The sequence below is a fragment of the Ixodes scapularis genome, unplaced genomic scaffold, assembly GCF_016920785.2.
Source record: "Ixodes scapularis isolate PalLabHiFi unplaced genomic scaffold, ASM1692078v2 ptg003569l_1__unscaffolded, whole genome shotgun sequence".
In the NCBI taxonomy this organism is placed as follows: Eukaryota; Metazoa; Arthropoda; class Arachnida; order Ixodida; family Ixodidae; genus Ixodes; species Ixodes scapularis.
In genome coordinates, this window is record NW_024610339.1 from 4715 (window position 1) to 25834 (window position 21120).

Here is a 21120-nt window from a genome sequence, read left to right on the forward strand (position 1 = left end):
TACGTTTTACCAGAATCGTTCGCGTGACCTATTTTTCACGAAATGTATGCGGTTCCCGAAATGTAAGTCCTTTAGAGTATCTTAATATGTTTTGAATATTTTGTAAACCAACTGGCCTCCTCCAAGACATTAAATTGTACAGCCGAATGCCCTCATTAAATCTCCAACTTTGTTGTTTGTGTAGCATTTATTCCTTCTAGCACTGGTGACATAAGCAAGCTCGACAGACTTGCAAAGACTGAGCGATCGAAAGTCGCTTGGGACGCAAGCAGCAGTTCATGTTGTAAACAGCTAAAGGGTCTATGTGAAAGAATTTGTAAGGCGCCGTTGCCTCGGCAGCTTATGAAACCACAATTTTAACCGAGAGACGCATGCAGGGAGCACGATGTGTTTCGCATTGTTTGTGCACGCCTTATCAATCATGTGGGTTTGACACTTGTGGTTTTCTTATTGAAAACTACAACTGTCGAAACTACACGATAGAAGACAAGGAGCGCACAATGCTTTTCTGTTCACTACTATTCTGTTGACAGACACAAAAGAAAACTTACCAACGAGTGAGATACAGCTTCGCTGTAAAATTTCGGCAAAACGCGACGAAAAAACGAATACAACGCGTTAGCGAAGGGGAGAGAGGAGTGACGATTTGAAGCCACCTTATGGCGGCTATGTCACGTGATTTCGAGATGGCAGCACCCATGCGACGGAGGGTGGAAAAATCTTTAGAATTTTAGAAATAAAGTGAAGGGATGCCATAAAGCCATTCGAAGGGGGGATGGCCTAGCTTGGAGCCCAAGCTACTGTTGCATTGGTAGGAGACTACGTTTGGAAGATGGAGTGGTGGTAGCTGGCTTCAGTCGCTGCATTGACATGTGCATCTATTGACATTTGGTGACCATAGCAAGCACAATTTATTATGCAGGAGGAGACTGGTGTGGCGAGGTCAGGTGCATGCTTGCGCTCTTTTGCAGTGCTTTTCAATGCAGCCGCAGGACATGAACATAGAGTAGAGTTCTCAATAAGGACTGAATGTGGATGGCCAGTATTTTCCAGCACCTAATATTTTGACAAGCATATGAACGGTGTTTTTTTTTCTCCCCTGGAACTTGGTGCTGAAGCAGGCTTGTAGCCAGGGGGGGGGGGGGCAGGGGACCCGTCCCCCCCCCCCAAATCTTCTACTTTGCTGGGACCTCCTCTCCCCCCCCCCCCCGAAAAAAAAAAATCCTGGCTACGTGCCTGCGCTGAAGTATCAAACTGCGTCTGATGTTGTGAACGAAAAAAGATGCCACCAGAACATCTCGGTGCTAATAGTCGCCGACAAGATGAGAAACGCAGGGCATCCCTTAGCGCCCAGCCTCCAGCAAGCACTTGTCGCCTTTTCTCATGCTCTGTCTGCGCGTGCATTCTGGAGGCTCGCAAGATACCAAAGCATTATCGAATGTAGGAGGCTTCTACCTGCAATTCTTGTTGTCCTACATTTTGTCCTCCAGGCACCATCCCAGGTCGGTACTAAAACATACAATAGTCTATTCAACGCCTGAACACGATTCGGGCGATATGTTAGATATAGTCTCTAACAGAATGAGAACGTCTGGGCGTGTCTTACAAATGCCCGGGCTCGAAGCATTGCCAAAGGTAGGAAGCTCGTGTTGGAGCGAGGGCAACTGGAGCTTTTCCCTGCCGTACTCATCTTGCGAGTTTCTAGAGTAATTAAACAAGTTTAAACGTGGCAATGCTACACAATACAATAAAGGCTTTTACAAAAGCGATTTGTAGTTGATCTTATGAAAGGCTTGTTATAAATCGAAATGAATAATATCGACCTGCTTCCAAGAAAGAAGTGTTCAAGTGTGCAGAAACTAACTTCTACTGATCGATTTTCTAAAAAAAATTGCGTTCCCTGGTGCTCCTTGTAACGAGTAAAAAGACCCGTGTCTGTATAACTATCTCACCTTTTCAAACGAGCATGCAGTAGGGAAATGGGGCAATGATTGCCTACCCTTGACATGTCACCAGCCTCCTTTACTGTTAATACAGTAAACTTGCTCCAGAACGATGGAAGATCAGATTTTTCGGGTGATATGTATGCTTCAATGATGGGGCAAACAAAATCAGTGCTGTTCTTAACAATAAAACAAGGCAAAAAATCTCCATTCAAGAACAGGCTAGATTTAATTTCTTTATTGCTTTTAACATTTCGGTATCGACGTTTTTGATTGCTGAAATGTTAGTCAATATTACTGAAAAAAAAGATGTGCTTGCATTGACCAAATTGTGAACATTGTAAAAACATTTCTCAGCAAACAGAGCAGATCTCCAGCAATATCTGGACCCGCTTGGCAATGGTAGCAATGTGTGTACATATGTTCTTAGATCTAGGTCAGTTGACAAGCTTCGGAAAACGCCCGACGCCTTTTTGCGGCGCATCCGCTCAATGGCACCTGCTACACTATCGGCCCGTCCTACGGACAGTTCCGGTGGAAGGATGGATGCACATTACCTGCGGTAGAAAGTTACTTTATTGTGGTTTTTACAGAAACATAAGGTCTTCACAACACTTAATGGAAAAAAAGCGTCGTTCAAAAAATGTTCATTGTTGACCGTGGAGGCATTGATGCTATGGCACCAGGAACGTTATCTACCTTTACATGCTTGCGTGCCAGCAGCAGAGAACTGTTTTTGAACGCTGCTTTTCCGTGGAGCTTGTCAACCGATAGATCTAAGAACAATGGCGTGTAGGGCCTGAGCGGAGGCACCTATTTTCTTAAGCACCGGTTCAGAAACGCCCATTTTATTGAATCCTTCCAAAAAGACACACAGTTTGGAGAAAATGGCGACAAACCCCCTTTTATCAAATTTGTTTTCAGGAAAACACAATTCACCAAATTCGACTGCTTGCTCTGCCTTGGCGACGGTGAAGCCGAGCCAGTCAGCGAATCACACATTTGGGCGGCCAGCACATTCAGAGTATGATAGACATGTTTTTGTGCACGTCACAACCCTGCTGTTTTCGCAAGAATACTTTTACGTTCTGCCTGGTTTGCAACCCAAGAGAGAAGAGCGAGTGCTCAAAGCATAGGCGAACATGCCTCAGTGAATCACACTAGCATATAGGTGCTTCCAGATTTGCTTATGCCAATCGAATAGATTCACTGAATGGCGATCCTCTTTTCAATGATTTGATGTTGCTGTAAACTGAGCTTCGATAGAATGTGCCCATACTTGAAAACATGCTTCTATGGAACGGTTCTCGGTCAACTATCGTAGACCCCTGCACGAGTGCAACTGAGCAGTAGTTGTTGGTGCAGCACATTCTAGTAGCATAGAATAAAGGCACGCAGCCAAACAAAGCACCTCAGTGATGCCTAGCAGACCAGCAAACAAGTAAATATTTAACACGCTGCACTATTCTGTTTCATATCTCCAACATTACCGTCCCGCTTCGGCTGGTCACTAGACTGTTGAGAGCTGCCCCGGCAAGGATGCTTTCCGGACACGCGGAAGTAAAACATCTCAACACAAGTGGTATCTACCCCTGCTTAACCAGATGTTCTTTACGGACATAACTCGGCTTTCTAGCGACATCTTAGAACGCCGTAAGTTGAAGAATATTTCCAAAAAAACAAAACCCTATCTTGCAATTGCGCAACATAAAGAGAACAGTGCAGGTAGAGTGCATGGGCATTCTACGTTTCCGAATTCATACAAAACCTGATTGTCGTTAGCAAACGTTTAGGTACTGAAAACAGGAAAATAAGCAAGAAAGAGTGATGGGTTTCGAAGGGAAAGAAACGTAGACAAAAGGCAAGCACATGCAATTTAGTACAGACGAGAAGACCCACCGAGCTAATGCTCTGCACAAACAATGTGAACCTTAAATACTATTTTTTGTACAAATAGACGATACCCACAATATTACGAGATAAATAGCCCCCAAAATTAGCGTTCCGATTGGGCAGTGCTATTTTTAAATTAAGTAAATCGCCGAAGTCACAGAACGTTCACGAAACAAAACGGCCATCTTAGAAAAAGAAAAAGTGATGATGATAGCGATGTGTGTTCTGTAAAAACTCAGAGGCCCAATGTAGTCAATGTTTTTTTTCTTTAAATTTATGTATGGCAACTGCAAACGCTCTGGAAAACATACTTCCGCTTGCAAAACCTCATTAAAATCCTGGTGACAAAATAGTCTAAAGTTCAAGCATTTAGACGTGTTGAAATCCACTTGGCAATGTCTATGTGAAGTGCAAGTTCGTCCGTTTCTTTTGCAGGGGTCGTGGTGATGTCAGAATGCACAGCTCTGATTGAAGCTTAGTGGATAGACGTGAAGGCAGCTAGCATTGTGTACCCACCATTCTTCAATCAGAGCTTGGCATTTTGACGTCACCCCAACCTCTGCAAAAAAAGCAGACGAAGCTGCGCTCCGCACAAACCTTTCTCAGTAATTAACTGCAAACAGAACAGACTTGGGAACCCTTCTTAAATGCAAACAGAACGGACTTGGGAACCCACATCACGAATCTTCCCCTAGAAAACTAGCCCTTGATGCTCTTCGCTCAACATTCGGACAAAAGTTGTCAATCCCGCACCCCTCTCTGGCCTGTAGCGTCCGCAGTACTACGCACAACTATCCTCCGTGCACCCCTAAGCTGACAGTGCTGTGGAAATTATGTGCTCTTTGAGCCAGTAGCACTTGAAGTTTTTGCCACACGATCACTCTCCCTCGCATATAGCCACATTCGCAGAATGTTGTCAGGTGATGGACAGGGAGGCGGGCGAGGTTTGTCAACTAACGTCCCAATTTTCCACCCCCGCACGGATGGCGAGAGAGATCTCGCGGTAGCTGACGTTTGTTCTAAACCTTTATGACTGAAAACCTGCAAATAAAGCACAGGTTGTCGATTGCTTGTTTCACAGAATAAATAGCCCAGCTCGCGTCTGATTTTGTTGCCCGTAGGACGTGCTTCCTTTTTTTCGGTTCTCTCGTCTCTTGTGGCGGAAAAACCCCAGTTGTCTGCTCTCGTTCGTCTCCCGAGGGATGCATGACGGGAGTGTATTGTGGTGAACACTTGATTCTCACGGAGTAGCGAATGCATGAACGCGTGGAGTGGCAACGCCGAAGTGAACTCGTGAATATCGGCTGAAACCAACTCGCTCCAGGTTGCGGGTACGTACGCATGGGCGCGGGAGCTTAGGACTACATGTAGTCGTACACTGGGCACGAGAATGTGGCTTCGTCTTGCATCTTGTTGGCGTGCAGAAGTTGCTTTGACAGCATTGCAGAAATTACACTAGCCCTGACAATAAAGTGCAAAAAGGTTTCTGCCGAGTCTAGACACTGCTGCAAGACCGCCTAGTCAGAAATTGAGCCGCCACTAAATGTGTTCCGTTTCAAAATGGCCTAATTGGCAAAACTGAACCGCCACCAAATGTGTTCTGTTGTAGCGTACCAAAGTACATCACCAGACACGAGTGTCCAAAATATATGCTTACAACGGCTAGCGACGCCTCATAAAAGTCATGCAATGACCCTCTGCTTGGCCAGTTTAGCCACAGGCAGTGCCGTGCAGGGTACAGGACGGCATCCATGAGCCGGCCGGTGCAGTGACCCAGGGTCCCGCCCATAGTGTTCCGCTGCTGCCTTGGACAAGGTGAAAGCCAGCTCATTGATGTCATGGTCCTAGGGACCTGTGGTGTGCAACCATTGTGTTTAAGTTTTACAGTTACCGACCAATATTTCGGACTCGATGGGGATCGCGCAAAGCTCAGATTAATCGAACAGTCCGAAAAAAATGAATCTATCGTAGAATACCGCGCATCCGCCCATTCCACGTTAAGCGCCCATATCCAAATTTCTAAGATATAAAAAAATATGCACAGTAAATTTATATATAAAATTGATGACCGGACAAGCGCCCATCCCCCATTTTTTCGATATTATCTCTAAATCTTGAGTGGGCGATAATTCGCGATAATTCAAACTCGGATATTTCATACTTCCGGTTAATTCAGACAGATTTAAAAAGTTTTGTTGTCCCGCTATGCTTCTAATGTATTTATAAGTCGCCTAATTCAAACGGCGTTTTCGCTTTATTCACGCTTTCTTGTTCTCGCGGCCCCGGTGAGTGCTCTTCTTCCGAGCACCGGTGAACCGCAGAGAAGCAATACCTGCGGAGCTTGCTTTTGCGAGTGTTGCTTCTCTGCAGTGCATTGGTGCTCGGAAAGAAGCGCACTCGATAGGGCTCAAGCGGGTACACATTAGCGGAAAACAGCGTTTACATTATGTGCTTCAAGTCTAGCAATGATGGCCAAGAGGACATCGAGGAAAAGGACCAGCTCACTGGCATCATGCTTTCGGCCTTGAAGCCCATAATGTGAACGCCGAGCTGGCAGAATATGCTAGTCTTGACGACGATGCGTGTGTTTCTCGTCATGACTCATTAGAAGACATATCACAGGAAGTAATGCCAGCACAGTGCAGCAGTGAGAGTGAAGATGACGATGAAGAAAGAGATGACTTGCTACCAACTGTCACAGCCACAGCTTGGAGCATATCGCTCGGCTCGAGAAGTTTCTGTCTGCAAAGGAAGAGTCCCGTAAAGAGCTACTTGCGTTGGCTGGTATTGAAAATTTTGTTTTGAGATCGTATGTGCTGTCTAAACAGTCCACAATCGACAATTTTTTTTGCCGGATGAATAAACTTAAAGGGATTGTCCGGTCAAATTTTATATTCGAGAAAACAATTGAATATCATTGTTATTGCCTCGAGACGGATCGTACGTGCAATATCTGAATTTTATACGCCCCTCTGCGTGAGTAATTGAGTTTATGCTGCTCCAATCGCATTTTAAAGTAAACAGTGCTTCCGTTGGCAACGTTGAAGCTCTGACGTCACAAAACACAAAGCGAGCATTTTTGCCTGCCTCGGCGTGCTTCGTTTTTGTTGTTGTGCTCGACTTGTTTTGTAGTTGGGTGAGATTTTTGTTGCGCGGTTGGGTGCCACAACCACCGGGCAGGACGTGCGAGCCAAGACTTGACGTTCCATACTTTTCCGCGAGACGTGAAGTGTCGAGCGAAGTGGATCGTCGCCGTGCGTAGGGACTAGGTTCCCGTCAAGATCGAGATCCCCCTTATGCAGCAATCATCTCACAGAAGAGAGCTACGAGCTGAGCTCTAAGCGGACAGAAGGCTCGTAAGCTGAGGTGTGATGCTGTGCCAATGATATTAAAACTACGTCCATTCACTCGTCGCCCCAATCGGATCAATCAATTTGATTATGGAGCGAAACCGAAACCGACAGCTAAGCCATCTGGAAACGACACCAGAAGTTGTATTTAGCACGCGTGCAGCCCGATTCTGTTTTACCCGCGTGTGAAAATGGAGCGTGACTATGATTCACCAAGCTCGTCCAAGTCGAGTGACGGCATTCATTTGAACGATTCGCCGTTTCCCTTCGACCCGCGGACATCGCCTCTGAGGGAACGACCCGCAGCCTCATCACCGATCCAGTGGATCCGCTGACATGTGTACCCAGATGCCGCTTCGTGTACTTAGATGCCGCTTTAGAGGCGAAATCTGCATCCTTTGCAAGCACCCCTAGATCGATCGGCGGCCGTCGCATTTGTGTTTGCTCGAAACGGCATACGTGTTTGCTCGAAGCTTATGGCTGTCTGCGAGTAATTTCCTGCTAAAAGGCGTGACGTTTTTTGCACATGCTTGGGAACTGCATTAAAAGAACCGTATTTAAGTAGGGTACAGCCTAGGAGACTATAATTCGAAACAAAATACAAGACATCCATCGACCAACGCTTGTTATCCCGACCATCCCTCAAACCTTTGCCGCCTTTGCGTTTTGTGACGTCACGCAGCACCTACGGATGTCAGCCATTGACACTGGCGAAATTCGGGGTGCAGTTTCGTACATAAGCTCATGAAACGTTTAATTAATAACGGGAGATCACATATCAAAATAAAAATGACGTTTGTCTACATAAAGGCTCCCTCGACGTAACAAGCGCTAGAACTTAAGTACTTCCGGTTTCGACCGGACAATCCCTTTAACGTCACCGCTCTTTTACCAATCTGTTATGCCTGTACTTGCTTATAATTAGGCCTATGTAGAGGAAACGCAAAAATCTGCTTTGTATAAGTAGCTATCCATGTAACAAATCGTGATGTCGTCTAGTATCATATTAAGATGAATTTCTGATAATTCAAACTTCTGATAATTCAAACTAAAAACTGTGAATTCCTGTAGTTTGAATTAACGAGAGTCTACTGTAGTGTGCTGTACGGCGTTTCGCATTCAGCGAGTCATTTTGTCACTATACAGACGAAAGCATGAAAGCCTTCAGACGAGTTACGCATTCACGGCGGCACGATGCTGGCAACTGTACGGCCTATCATTAGACTTTGCCCTGGGCGAAGGGCAAAGTCCGGTTTGTAACACTGTGCCGCTGGAGCAAATGCACAGATTGATTCCTACTTCCTTGGCGATACAACCGCTGCCTTCTCACGTCGACACACGAGAAATACCGCAAACAAGAGCAGACACCGTCACGACTTCGCAAGGTGAAACCGAAGAGGTCAAGAGCGGAGGAATTTGCGTCGGGTGTCGACGTGCTATATGACATCAACAGCAAAGACCTGCCACTTCAAAAAAATACTAGTTTGTAGTTTCTTTGCTGGACGTGACGTCACGAGAACTGACGGCAGCGATTGGATGGCGGAGTGATGTAGATACTTTTGGGGGGAATTTGCCACTGAATTCATAACTTGTCATCAAATGTAGTCTCTAAACATGGCAGATATAATCAGGCCAGTTTCCTTCCACAATGCTGCCGCCTAGTCTGTCGCACAAATTATTTCCGTTGCTAAGGGGCAATTGGGGCTTTACGTAAACATAGGCTGGACGTGCGTGTAGGAAAAATAACATGAATGGCCGACCACATCATTGACTCTTCCAACATTTTTGTAATGCAATTAAATGCAAATATGCAAGCGAGCTGTACAAGAATGACGAAAATAACCCCTGAAGAACGGGAACAAGAGGGACAAAGGACAAACACAAATCTCCAAACACAGCTAGGTGACTGGTGCGCGACCGTGTGTTTGTGTTTGTCCTTTATCCCTCTTGTTCCCCTTCTATAAGGATTATTTTCGTCATTTTTGTCCAGCTCGCTTGCATCTTTGCATTTAATTGCATTATCATTATAACCTTAAATTGCAAGCTTCACCCTTGTTGGTGTTAGACTGGTGACAGCTGATAAAACCCGTTTGCTGTACAGACGTCTAACCCCTGGTTAGCTCAGTTGGTAGAGGACTCCATCTGCAATGGAGAGGTCCCGGGTTCGATACCCAGAGCAGGCGGATTTTTTCGGTCACCCACCAGTCACCTTGTCGTAATTGGAGATTTGTGTTTGTCCTTTGTTCTTCTTGTTCCCCTTCTCCAGGGATTATTTCCATCTTCCAACAAATTGCAAAAAAAAACAAAAAACGACAAGTCAACATTTTTTTTTTGTTTTTTACGCATTTTTAGTGGCTGTCGTGTAACATCGAAGTATAAGTAACAAGTAAAATAAAAAATAAAAAAGTACATAACGTAAGGCGTACGTGAACTCTATAGATATAATACCAGTCCCAATGGTTTAGCAAAGAGGCCGGTCTTCTCAGAAAGCCCCCTCTCCCTCTCGAGTCCGTATTCTACTTATTGAATCTTAAAAAGAAGTTACCACCCGAAAAAGCTGCAGAAAATGCACAAAACAAAGTGACAGCGCCTAAAAAGGTCACACCTGGCTTTCACATGGCCTTTTGAACTACATGCAGTGCATGATGCAGAACGGTATCCATGGGCTAGCAGCAGCTGTAACCCAGTGCTTGTAGTATGTCGCAGAAGCTTGGAAGGTAGGGAGGCCACCTCCTTCCTGCCGTGGTACCGGGAAAGGCAATACTGATGAGCCGCAGACGTCGAGCACCTTGAGTATTTCTGTGCATCCACGAAGCAATTCTGGGACAGCAACGACAGAAAACTTCAGTAACACAGTGAACAAAAAAAGAGACCAAAAGAGTACACTCTAAGAAAAAAGGGAGGAGAAAGGTAGCAACAGCGACTGTTCCTCCTTGTTGCGGACGAGTTGCCCAGAGAAGGGAGGGACGGCAGTTCAGATTAAAGGAGGAGGGCGAGTTCTTCCTTGTTCACTTGGCGCAGGGGTAAAACATCGCGCTACTGACCAACTGGTCAAAGGTTCGATCCCCAGAGGAGCGGATTTTTTTTTTTAGAGCGCAGCTCTTAGGGGCCCGTTTCCAGCCTGAGCGGCGTCGGCGTCGCCGTCGGCGTAACCGCGCCCTTCCCTCTCCTCCTCCTCCCCCCTCCTCCTCCTCCCCTCCACCTCCTCCCCCTCCTCCTCCTCCCCCTCCTCCTCCTCCCCCTCCTTCTCCTCCTCCTCCCCTCATTGTGTCATTGTGTACTATGGTCCGGGCGGGTCACGTGACCTCGGGGGGAGGGGGTCACATGACCCGTTTCCAGCCTGTGCGGCGTCGGCGTCGGCGTTGGCGTCGGCGTCGGCGTCGCCCCTCCCCCTCCTCCTCCTCCCCTCCGCTCCTCCTCCTCCCCCTCCTCCCCCGCCAAGGTCACGTGACCCCGGGGGGTGACTCCCCTCCCCCCGCCGAAGTCACGTGACGGCCCGCCCAAGGTCTTGTGATCCCGTCTCCTCGAGGTCACGTGACCCCCGCACCTCTGCCCTCCTCCTCCTCCCCTCATTGTCTAGTATGGTCCGGGGGGGTCACGTGACCTCGGGGGGAGGAGTAAAGGAGAGGGAGGTGAAGCAGGAGGGGAGGAGGACTAGCAGGCATGATCACGAGGGAGGAGGAGGAATATACCCTCCACTCCTCCTCCTCAAGAGCTGCGCTCCAATTCGGCGTTACAGGAAGTTGTAAACGGCTTTCACTTTTTTCGTAAATTATTATTATTATTATTATTTTTTTTTTATTTACCAAAACACGCATAAACAAACCCAGACCGATGAAAGGAAAATTAAAGTCCTTATTATTCACCGAGACGTTTTCCTCCTCCGGGCAGACCGGAGAAAGCTTTCGCCCTCCCGACTCGTCTTCTTTCGGTTTCGTTTTTCGAGCACATCGCGCACGTTGTTTAATAAATTAATGTTGAGTTCATTGAGCTTCAGCGGCAGCGAAGGCCGCCTGTAATTCCGTCTTCTAGTCCAAACGTGCAGAACATTTCGGTTGCATTGACGTTTTTACCACTAATTTTATCAAACGAGCTAACGAAGCCGCTAGAAACAGCGAAGTTCCGGAGCAGTGCCGGCAGCGCTACATACACTGGGTAAGACGGCCGTCTCCAATTTGCGGGACGCACGCGGAACTACAGCAGCGAAACCACGAGGAACTGTGTCGACGTTTTCGACGTTATGGAAATCGCGGGAACTGCGTCCAAGGCAGGCAGGTTTTCCTGCCGGCTGCCTGGGTGCCTTCCATGCTGAGTTCGGTTTTGTTGTCCCGTGCCGAGTGCCAACCGGCGTTCAACGTGATTCTGTATTTCTGCGTGTCAGCAACATCGTCAACGTGGTTCTGTATTTCTGCGTGTCAGCGACATCGTGATGGCAGTGTTGTGGGTTGGGAACAGAAGACTGGAATTATCGCCGATGTGACCGTCTGTTCGCGTATGAGTGGTGTAACAACAAGATGAGATGACGTAAACTGTCGGGCATTGATGCCGCTGGTCGGGCCGTTATCGGAGGGGGCGGGGTGTCGCAGGATGACATTCCGCTTTACATTAAAGAGTTTAAGACCACTTGAGGAATTAGCTGCAGTCGATCGACGTGTGGATAGTCATGTTGGAACGCTGGTCTGAACGGTAAGCTCCTATCGTACAGTGGCCAATATGACTGTCGGACCCCGAGAGCGATTGCGCTCTGGGGAAAAGACTGAACACTACGAAAGTACGACGGAAAGTACGTATATTTAAAATAAAAGTTTAGCATAAAAAAAACAAAAAAAAAAGAACAGGTAAAATCGAAAAAAAAAAAACACGAAAAAACGCTATCCTTTATTTTACTGTTTAAATATATTACGGTTCCTGTAGAAACTGCCCTCTAAGTGGCGCGCTGGGATGAGCGCTAGAAGTTTTCGAGCTCGCAACGGCGTAGCTCCGTACACTCAACAGTTGTCGCAAGTCGCGGCTTTGACTCCATTCAAGTTGATCGAAAAGCGATTTCTCTGCCCGTGAAGCATCACTTCCAGCTGAGTGAATATCCGCTCTACAAAGATTAATTCAAGACGGCAATTGCAGCCGTGCGCGAACAGCACAAATAGAAAAACGAACACTACAATATAAATACTGGCTATGAAGGGCCATGCGGGAAAACAAACTCATGGCTTGGAACCACATTGGAGCGGCTCGATTTATTGGCTATCAGATAATTATGGCATGATCGAGCGTTTTCTTTTTAATAAGAGATTCATCCCCTGAGCTATTAAAAATAGCCTCATATGTATGACATTGCTGGAAAAAAATGAACATTTTCGGAATATTTTTTATTGCTTAGGGAGTCACCGAAACATTCCGTACGTTCAAAACGACTAGTATAATAGACGGAAATGCGGGGCTCGGGAGTAGTGATCGGGGTAGTGTGCTGTTGTATTGATGTTTGTATGTGCGATACCTGTGTATGCGTTCAATGTATGTTCACCTGATGCTTATAGTGTGCGCAACGTGTCAACATGTGTTAGAGATTCCCGAAGAAAAGGAAACGCAATTGTGGCGTAAAGAAATAAACATATTTTTTTGTAAAACATGAATTGGGCGGTACCTAGGGCCACCTAGCCTAGCTACGTGCGATTACTCTGCTTGATCCTGCCATCTAGTGGCAAGCCATTTAACATCCTTTTACGCTACGCGGCTACGCCATAATTTCGTGTTACCGTGCTGAGGTAAGCCAAGAGGTTGCTTCGGATTTGCTTTTTTTTTTTGAGAGCGGCTTTTGGTTTTGCGGGCGAATGATTTTCACTCGTCCGTGATGTGCGGTTGACGCAACGGTTGACGAAGGAATTGTGGCTCGAGGAATAGCAAAGGTAAGACATAAAGTGCGCGAACTGGGTGCCGGTTGTCTCTGTTGAACATCGCAGTGCTGACGATGAGAAGACTGAGTAACTGCATGCTTTCGAAACGTAAGTTTCTTTACCTGCAGGGATAAAGAAACTTCGGAAATAAATACAGTTCGCGGAAAGCTCGTGTTACGTTTTTATTTCCTGCTCCTCTCGCTTCGTGCAATAGATTTAGTGCTCTCGTTAAGCCTTATCGAGCTCGATTTGCTCGATTCGTGGCCGCCATAATGAGATGCGGTCGACGGAGGAACTTTTCCTCCCCTGCTTAAGGGACGAACGTTTCTCCCTTTCTGAAGGAACATATGTGTCAAGAGCGTTCCTCCCTTTAGGGAGGACTATACTGACCCTTTTTTCTAAGAGTGTAGGCATGCAGGAGAGCGTGAATTGTGAACACAGCTAAAACCCAAGGCACAAGGAAGCAGAAAGAGGGCACATGAAGAGGCCTTTCGACTTTCTTGCATGTCGGGTTTGAGTTTCGTACGGGGTAGTAAAAAGCAACAATACCGGTTCCCTAGCCTTTCCTGCCTCAAGAAGCCTTGAAACAAGGAAATCCTACTGGTCACTTATCTTGTTTTCTCTTCTCTGGCGGATTACAGCGCACGCTGCGGCGGCAAACTGCCTCGAAGGGGCTCAACTTACACTTCTAAGAATGATTGGCGAGCAATTTCTCTATTGTGTACTAGGTGCACTAAATGTTTCTTGAAGGGGAAGTCCACCGATTTTTTGCAGACTTCGATTTGGCTGGAAATTTGCAGACCGCATCAATAACCCTTTTTAACTGATAACCAAAATATTTTAAAGAAATTAAATTTTTTCGTGAGTTATTAAATTTTCAAGTTACGCTGGCCGCGAGGGTTCCAGGAGGCGACTCTCTTTTGGCAACAATGAAAAATCCCTACTTTTCCCTACCCGCGTACGTCACGCATGTGCAGGCGGACAAGCGACTCGGGCAGCCGCGAAGTGGCTTTCCGGACGCGTGCGATCGAGATAATTTTTTCGCAGCTTCAAGGTTGAAAGTTCCTTTGCAATGGGTAGCAATCTGTGCTCCGCGATAGATTGTAGAAAGAGTGCCGGGAAAAGGCTTCTTTTTTAGCCTTGTTTTCGTGGGAGAAAAAAAAAGCTTTCCCCGGCAGCAATGCAGGGCAGCCACGTCAAGGTGCTTTTGCGCGAGCTGTGTGCCGAGAGAACTAATGTCACGTGAAACATCTTCACTATCGCTCGGAATACTTTATAGCCGCGAGCTGCGAGTTGAGTATCCTTCAGCAGCTGGAACTAACGTCCCTGGATATTTTTTCGTTTTTACAGGTAGCGACAACTTTCCTCCTTTCCATCTACGACTCCCCTTTCCCCCCAAAATTTTCTCCTCTCCCTCTCTAGCGCCGCCATTCGCTTCCTAACGTCAGACGGGAGGGCGGTTCCGCTGTGTTGTTATGTGGTTAGCAGTAGCGTAGTCTTCCTTGTTTTGGTAATTTCCAGCGCGTGAAATTAATTTGGATATCATCGGGTTACTTACGTGAATCGAAGGTAAGCTGTTATTTCCGCAAAAGCACATATATATATCAATATTTTGCCGCAATCCCTATCATACCGCGGCGAGAGCTTTCGCGAGCAATGCTCTCGGCGATGCTAGATATGTGCGCGCCCGCGTCACAATAAACTATTTATATTTGTAATAAAAACAAATGCCTCGTGAAAATTTCATTCCGTCGTCGATAGAGCCGCATAATTAGGCTATTATGAAAACTCTATTTTGTTTGCAACCATTCTCCCTCGTGGCGAGCGTTGGTAATGCTACGGAAACGTGTGCACGGTGTAGTCGCAAACGCGTCTGGAACTCGTTATTTTGGGGTGTATCTAGATGACTTCAACAAGCATTTTGTTATAAGTACTAGTAGCAGTGTTTGGATGGAAAACAAACGTCGTGCAAAGTAGTGACCTTGACAAGTTTGGACGGTGCGAGATCTGTGCGGATAAATTTACAGCACTTAACTCACCAGTCCCAAACAATATTTCGGGTGAAGTTACACCATCGCACCTGTTATCCCCACATGCGATAATGGGCAATCTCGTCCTCGAACCTCTACTGCGGAGCAGTGTTTGGTCTCACATAACTCTGTGAAGGATTCTAGCTGGCAACTTTCGCTGTTTTTGATTGCTGGATAGCATACCTTCAGCGTGCAGTGAAGAAATGTTGCATACAACTTTTATTTTGCCACATTAAACGGTGAATCCAAGACCAATTTTATTAGATCGCGTTCAAGGAATTCATTATGAACGTGTTTAATGTCTCCGTCTTTTTTCTGCCTAGCTTCCACTAACATTCACGTAGATATTTTTTTTTTAGACAAAACCCCCGAGACTGGGGGTAAGGAAGGACAACACAAAACTAAGCACATGCATTGTGCAGACATTTTTGTTTATTTCAGCTCTTGTCGTGCGATGGTATATACTGTATATCTCAAAAGACAAGTGTTGAAACTCATGAGCAGTGCAGTAAAATATAATTAATGTAATTGGGTTCACGCAAATGCAAAGCACATAAATAGTAAATATGGGAAGAGCCCAACTTTGTTGCAATTTAATTGAACTGCCACATGTTATAATATGTATGCAGTTTGTGTATTCATGGTAGTGAAGATATGAAGAAAGTGTAAGACAACACAGATTTTTTTTTTATTTTTTTTTATTCAAGATCTTTTTAGGAAGTAATCAATGTTGCAGTCGAACAAGTCATCCCACAGGAGATTAGGAGAATATGCTTAAAATAAAGGATAACACAAAAAGAAACAGCTACTAGGGTGAGCTAGAGGGGGAGGTGTGCTCATTGCCTACTTCGCTCCATTTTAGTAATCCAGGATGGAAGTGTGAAGAAGAGCACCCACAGCATCACTTCCAGCCTACTATGCCAAAGCAGAAAATGAGCACACCATACCCCTCCAGCCCACTCTACCAGCACTCTTACAGTAGAGAAGACGCCATGAATGCTTTTCTTGCATGCGATCAAGTCCTTGTCTTTCTCTTCATATAAGTGTGTCCTCCCTTTCTCCTATTAGCACTTCAAAAAGATAAAGATGTCCATGGTGGTTGTGTTTCCAATTTTGTGAGTGCCGAGATACTGGTTTTCTGGTGTTTATCGGAAAACCAACGACTGTGTCACTGCCAAACAGGGATGGAAACGCTAAATAAAAATTCTCCGAGCGTTGGAACTGAAAACTTTTCCGAAATCAACGATGTCTCGCGGGTGCAACGGCCACTGACGCACTCAGCACGAACCCCAGCAGCCATTGCTGATGATAACAAAAGTGCCAACCCAACCGGCGATGACCACCAACCGACCTGAATGGCGATGATGATGAGAATTTTCAGTGACAGAGAAGTGGCTTTTGCAGCGATTGTGAGCAGAGCCGACAGGGAGACGACAACACCAAAAAGGTGGTTGGCCCTGGTGATCAAGCGAAGTAAAGGACCACATAGACGGATGCCCAATGGTTGGTGGCCAAAAATAACAATCAAGTATAATCGGAAGCATAACAAGAATGTAACGTCGACAACGATAAAAAACAAGCATACCCAGTGCAAAAATCAACAGCCTACTCAATCGGGCAGTGGTGAGGTGGCCGAAGAAAGAATGGCCGTTGCCAGCGACCGTAACAAACAGCCAACTGTACACCAATATAAAGAATCTGCTGGACAGTAACATTGAGCTGGCCCTTAATCACCAAACTGACCGAAAGAGAACAAGAAAGGTATACAGTCAGGAAGTAAACAATCAGGTCATTGGGATCGAGCTAGAAAAGAAGGTGCATATTCTAACAGAGCTGAATGATTTGATCTGCGCTTGCCAGCTGTTATATGAGGAGGTGACAAAAGGAAGTTGAACTGGAAGGAGGCCATTAAAATAAAGATAAAGGAGCTTAGTCAACAGCTGCAAATTGTCACCAGTCATACAGAACAAGGCTCCCTCGAGAGCATTAAAACGAATTTGCTAAGCTAACCAGTACCACTCTAACAACAAGGACCAGTTGAAGAAGCTTGAGGACCAGATCGAAGAGGAAAGGGCAGTCTTTCACAAAAAACGAGTCACTGCGGCAAACCGGATTGTGTATCGGAAAAGGAACAAGCTGTTCGAGCTCAATCGGTCTGCCTTCTGCCGGAAACTTGACGAAGACCAGAAGGAGATGGACGAGAACATTGATGTTGATCAGGTGATTAATTTCTGGCGATTAATCTGGGCAACCGATGACGAAGAAGGGGAGCACCAAGAATTGATTGACCTATTGGACCCAGGGGAGGTATACATGACTGGACGGAGGAGCCTGCTGCCAGGAATGAGGGAACCGCACCTGAGTAGCAAGCAAAGAGCACAGCCAGCATCAGTCCTACCGTTCACTTCTACACACGACTGTCATTCGTTCAGGGAAATGCCTTACCCTTCGAGGCACTCGTCCCCTGTGGTGTACCTGGCTGGAAGAGGGAGCCTGCTGCCAGGGATGAGGAAACCGCACCTGAGTAGCGAGCAAAGAGCACAGCCAGCATCAGTCCTGTCGTTCACTTCTACACATGGCTGCCATTCAATCAGGGAAACGTCTCACCCTTTGAGGCAGTCGTCCCCTGCGGTGTACATGGCTGGACGAAGGAGCCTGCTGCCAGGAATGAGGGAACCGCTCCTGAGTATCGAGCAAAGAGAACAGCCAGCGTCAGTTTTGTCGTTCACTTCTACACACGGCTGTCATTTGCACTTTTATAAGGAATGCTCATAATAGTGGAGGGAGTTGCTCCCTGCAGCATTAATCGAGAATGGGCATAAAGCACTTATATGTTCTGCGTGTAATTTCATGCAAAAGCAATATTGCACCCTTTGGCATTGACTTACTTTGTTTAAGCACAGAGCGCTGACCAACAGTTCTTATTAGGATGGAGCCTGCCATGTTCGATTTTTGTACCGAGACTTGCAGTGAACCTGTAAATTTTGAAGGCACAAAATGAAACCCCACAATATGGTGCATGCAGCAGACATTTGTATGGCAGAGTAGTCAATGGTCACAGAAATGCATTTGTTTTGAGAGGGACCAATAGAAACAAAAAGAAAGAAATTGTTGTCGTCCTGCCACCAATAGACCCACCTCACCAAGCGTTCTGCGCATGCATGAAGCCGCCATAACTTTAGTTCACAATAGGTAGACGGTGGTGTCCGAAACGGCTCGTGCTGTCTCACGCGCAGAGTTCCAGTGTTTCGGGCACGTGCAGAAAGACTGAAGTTCCCTCAATGCATTGCGACAGCGATGGCGCGTAGTCGAACTGGCTGGTGAGATCGGTCTATGGCATGAATTTTGTACGCCTCACCCCACTGGTGTTAAGGATGGTTCTGACCTAACATAGTGCGACACTGTTGATGCAAACAAGGGATGAAAAATGTTCATATGGGGCACAAAGTTGCACCCTATTATTTGGTGCCAGCATTTACTAATTCAAAGTAAAATGCAAAGAGTGCCGCAGTTGTACTCGCACTAACAATGTCATGCAGTATTTGTGTCTGGCCATCATGTTACTCAGCAACTGCAGCATCCGCATTGGGCACAAACTCCCAGTCGCAGCTTTGCATCTCGCTGGAGTGGGCGGCTGTGAGTATGGGCAAGGCTCGTGCTGAAGCCGGGAATTTTATCAGCAGGCAGTTAAATTCCACTCACGCTGTTCATTACAGCAGGGACCAGGGGCGGATTTAGAGGGTTGTCCGGATGTCCTGACCCCCCTCTTGATGTTTGCATGTGTAAAATTTAGGACGTGAAACGAGGGGGAGGGGGTTCCTAAACGTATGGTACGCTGACCAACACCTGACTCCCCCCCTCAGGAAATGTTTGCACCCGCTCCTGGCAGGGACGCATGTATGGTGCATATCAACACTTACCCAAAGCACAGAAGAGCATGCTGACATAAATTCCAATACTTTTTTTATGATGTCCTGGGTACATACTGCACATATACGCATCGCAGGATAGTCAATTGTTGCAGGAATGCCCAAGAAAGCACATACCACATTTGAGATGGGCAAATACAGGCCGAAAAAGAAGGAACGGAAGAATTAGCCCAGAGTATGCCTGGCACACGCTCGAGTTAAGGATGATTGTGACTGCATGTCGCTGCGTGTGCCCGGCTACTAAATGCTGGAATTGCGTGTGACTCACCAACTGGAGGGCCCGCCTGAGGCACAGACTCCTGGTCGCAGTTTTGCACTTTGCTGGATTGTGCCTCTGTGTGCGTGGGCAAGGCTTGTGCTGAAATTGTAAACTTTGTCAGTATGCAGTTCAATGCTACTTGCATTAATTCATCACCTTGGACAAGCATATTCTCAATAATCTGTGAAGGAGGAAATACGACACCTGTGAGAGCAGCAGTTGAATTCAGAGATGGAAGCGTCCGGATGCTGTCTTCCTCCTGCATTGGCTCCCCTGCTTAAAATAGGTAGCACTTTAATACCAAATCTAGCAACCAAGTGACTGCAAATTCACCATCTCTGACTGTGTCAACCTACCTTGGATATTTCCCTTTCTCGCGGTGGTCTTCGAACTGGCTTTGGCAGCCTATGGCTAAACTTGGTGGGGACAGCGTCTGGTTTAACTTTTTTGACGCCATGGCTCTGCCAGATCCGAGGTTCAAACTGATCCGGTGCAAAATGGTCCTGTCGAGAATGAACAGGGCTAACTCGCAGTTCACGGGACAGTGCACTGAGAACACTAAAAAATTCAACTTTGTTTGGAGGTAGAGAGCGTCACACCGTTAGTACAGAACAGTGATCGCCGCTTTTTTCTCTATCGGAATCAAAAATTCGTCAAGAAAACAGCTAGTGCGGTGGGAAGGGCTAATTTGGGACGCTAACCTAAGCGGTAAAATTTGGTGCAAAGCAACACTCCATGGAAGTAAAATACGTAGAGACACCGATCATCTGTTCGCGCTAACAGTGCCGCGCATTGTACGCCCTCCTCGCGCGCGGACAGTACGAGCTGGAACACCCGATCCAACCTTTTTCTGCGACTCCCACAAGCTCCATTATTCCTCAACTTCGCTTACTATTCCTAGTTCGGACCACAGCTCTCTCAAAAACAGGTGGTAAGCCAAACAAGCATGAAAGGCGTTTTCGGCTCATATTGTCCTCGGTAGTAGCTTTTCGTGTTTCCTAGAGGTTCACTGCGAGACACTCACAGCTGAAGCGGCCAATCGGCGGCTTCATCCATTCATATCGTGTCCCTTAAAAGCTCAGACTACGCGAAAAACTTTGCCGGCGAACAACCGGGTTTCCGAGTGAGAAACAACAGGCTAAAACGGCAGAGCACCGAGGCCGCATTTCAGCTGAGACCGAGTTCGGCAGTCAGGCGCGACAGGAAAAACATTCCATGTGTACCTATGTGAACGTCTCTGGAAGAGGTAACTACCCCAGAAATGCTCACCTCACAAAGCTTGCTGCTTCTGGTAGGGACGAAGTTTTTCCTCCCAATCATGTGGAGCCATGCCTTCTGCCTCTTCAGATCGGCTTTCCGAAGCGGAAAGGCGAACAACTTTTTTCCACCACCAGAACTCTGGCTGCACGCAAAAGCGCAACACCCCGTCATCTAACACAAACGTTTACTACTTCACTTGCCTCATTACGGTCCAGAAACACCAGGACGTCCAGCTAAAGTCGTCGGCGAGTATCACGAAACACGGGAGCGGACGGAGCAGCCGAGCAGCTTGGAAGCAAATGGCGGACGGAAGTGGCGACAATTCCGGAAATCACGTGACATCGCTCTCCTCCAATAGAAACAGATGTCGGCGCGGCAAAGAATGACGGTACTTGTAAAACGCAGTGAAAAAACAAAAAACATCGAGGGACTTTAGCTGGAACAGCTTCAAGAGCGACAAGCGCAAACTCAAGCCGGCTGTGGCCATTACGACATCCGTCCAAAGAAGAGCGCTAATAATATTACGGAAAACAGTACACTAGCACTATAGTCGAAACTTGGCAGT

At 46.7% G+C, this 21120-nt stretch overlaps 1 pseudogene; it reads right to left on the reverse strand.

The window, feature by feature from the left end:
* Positions 1 to 18031: 18031 nt before the first annotated feature.
* LOC115320867 lies at positions 18032 to 20726 on the reverse strand (annotated as a pseudogene).
* Between the last annotated feature and the right edge of the window lie 394 nt (positions 20727 to 21120).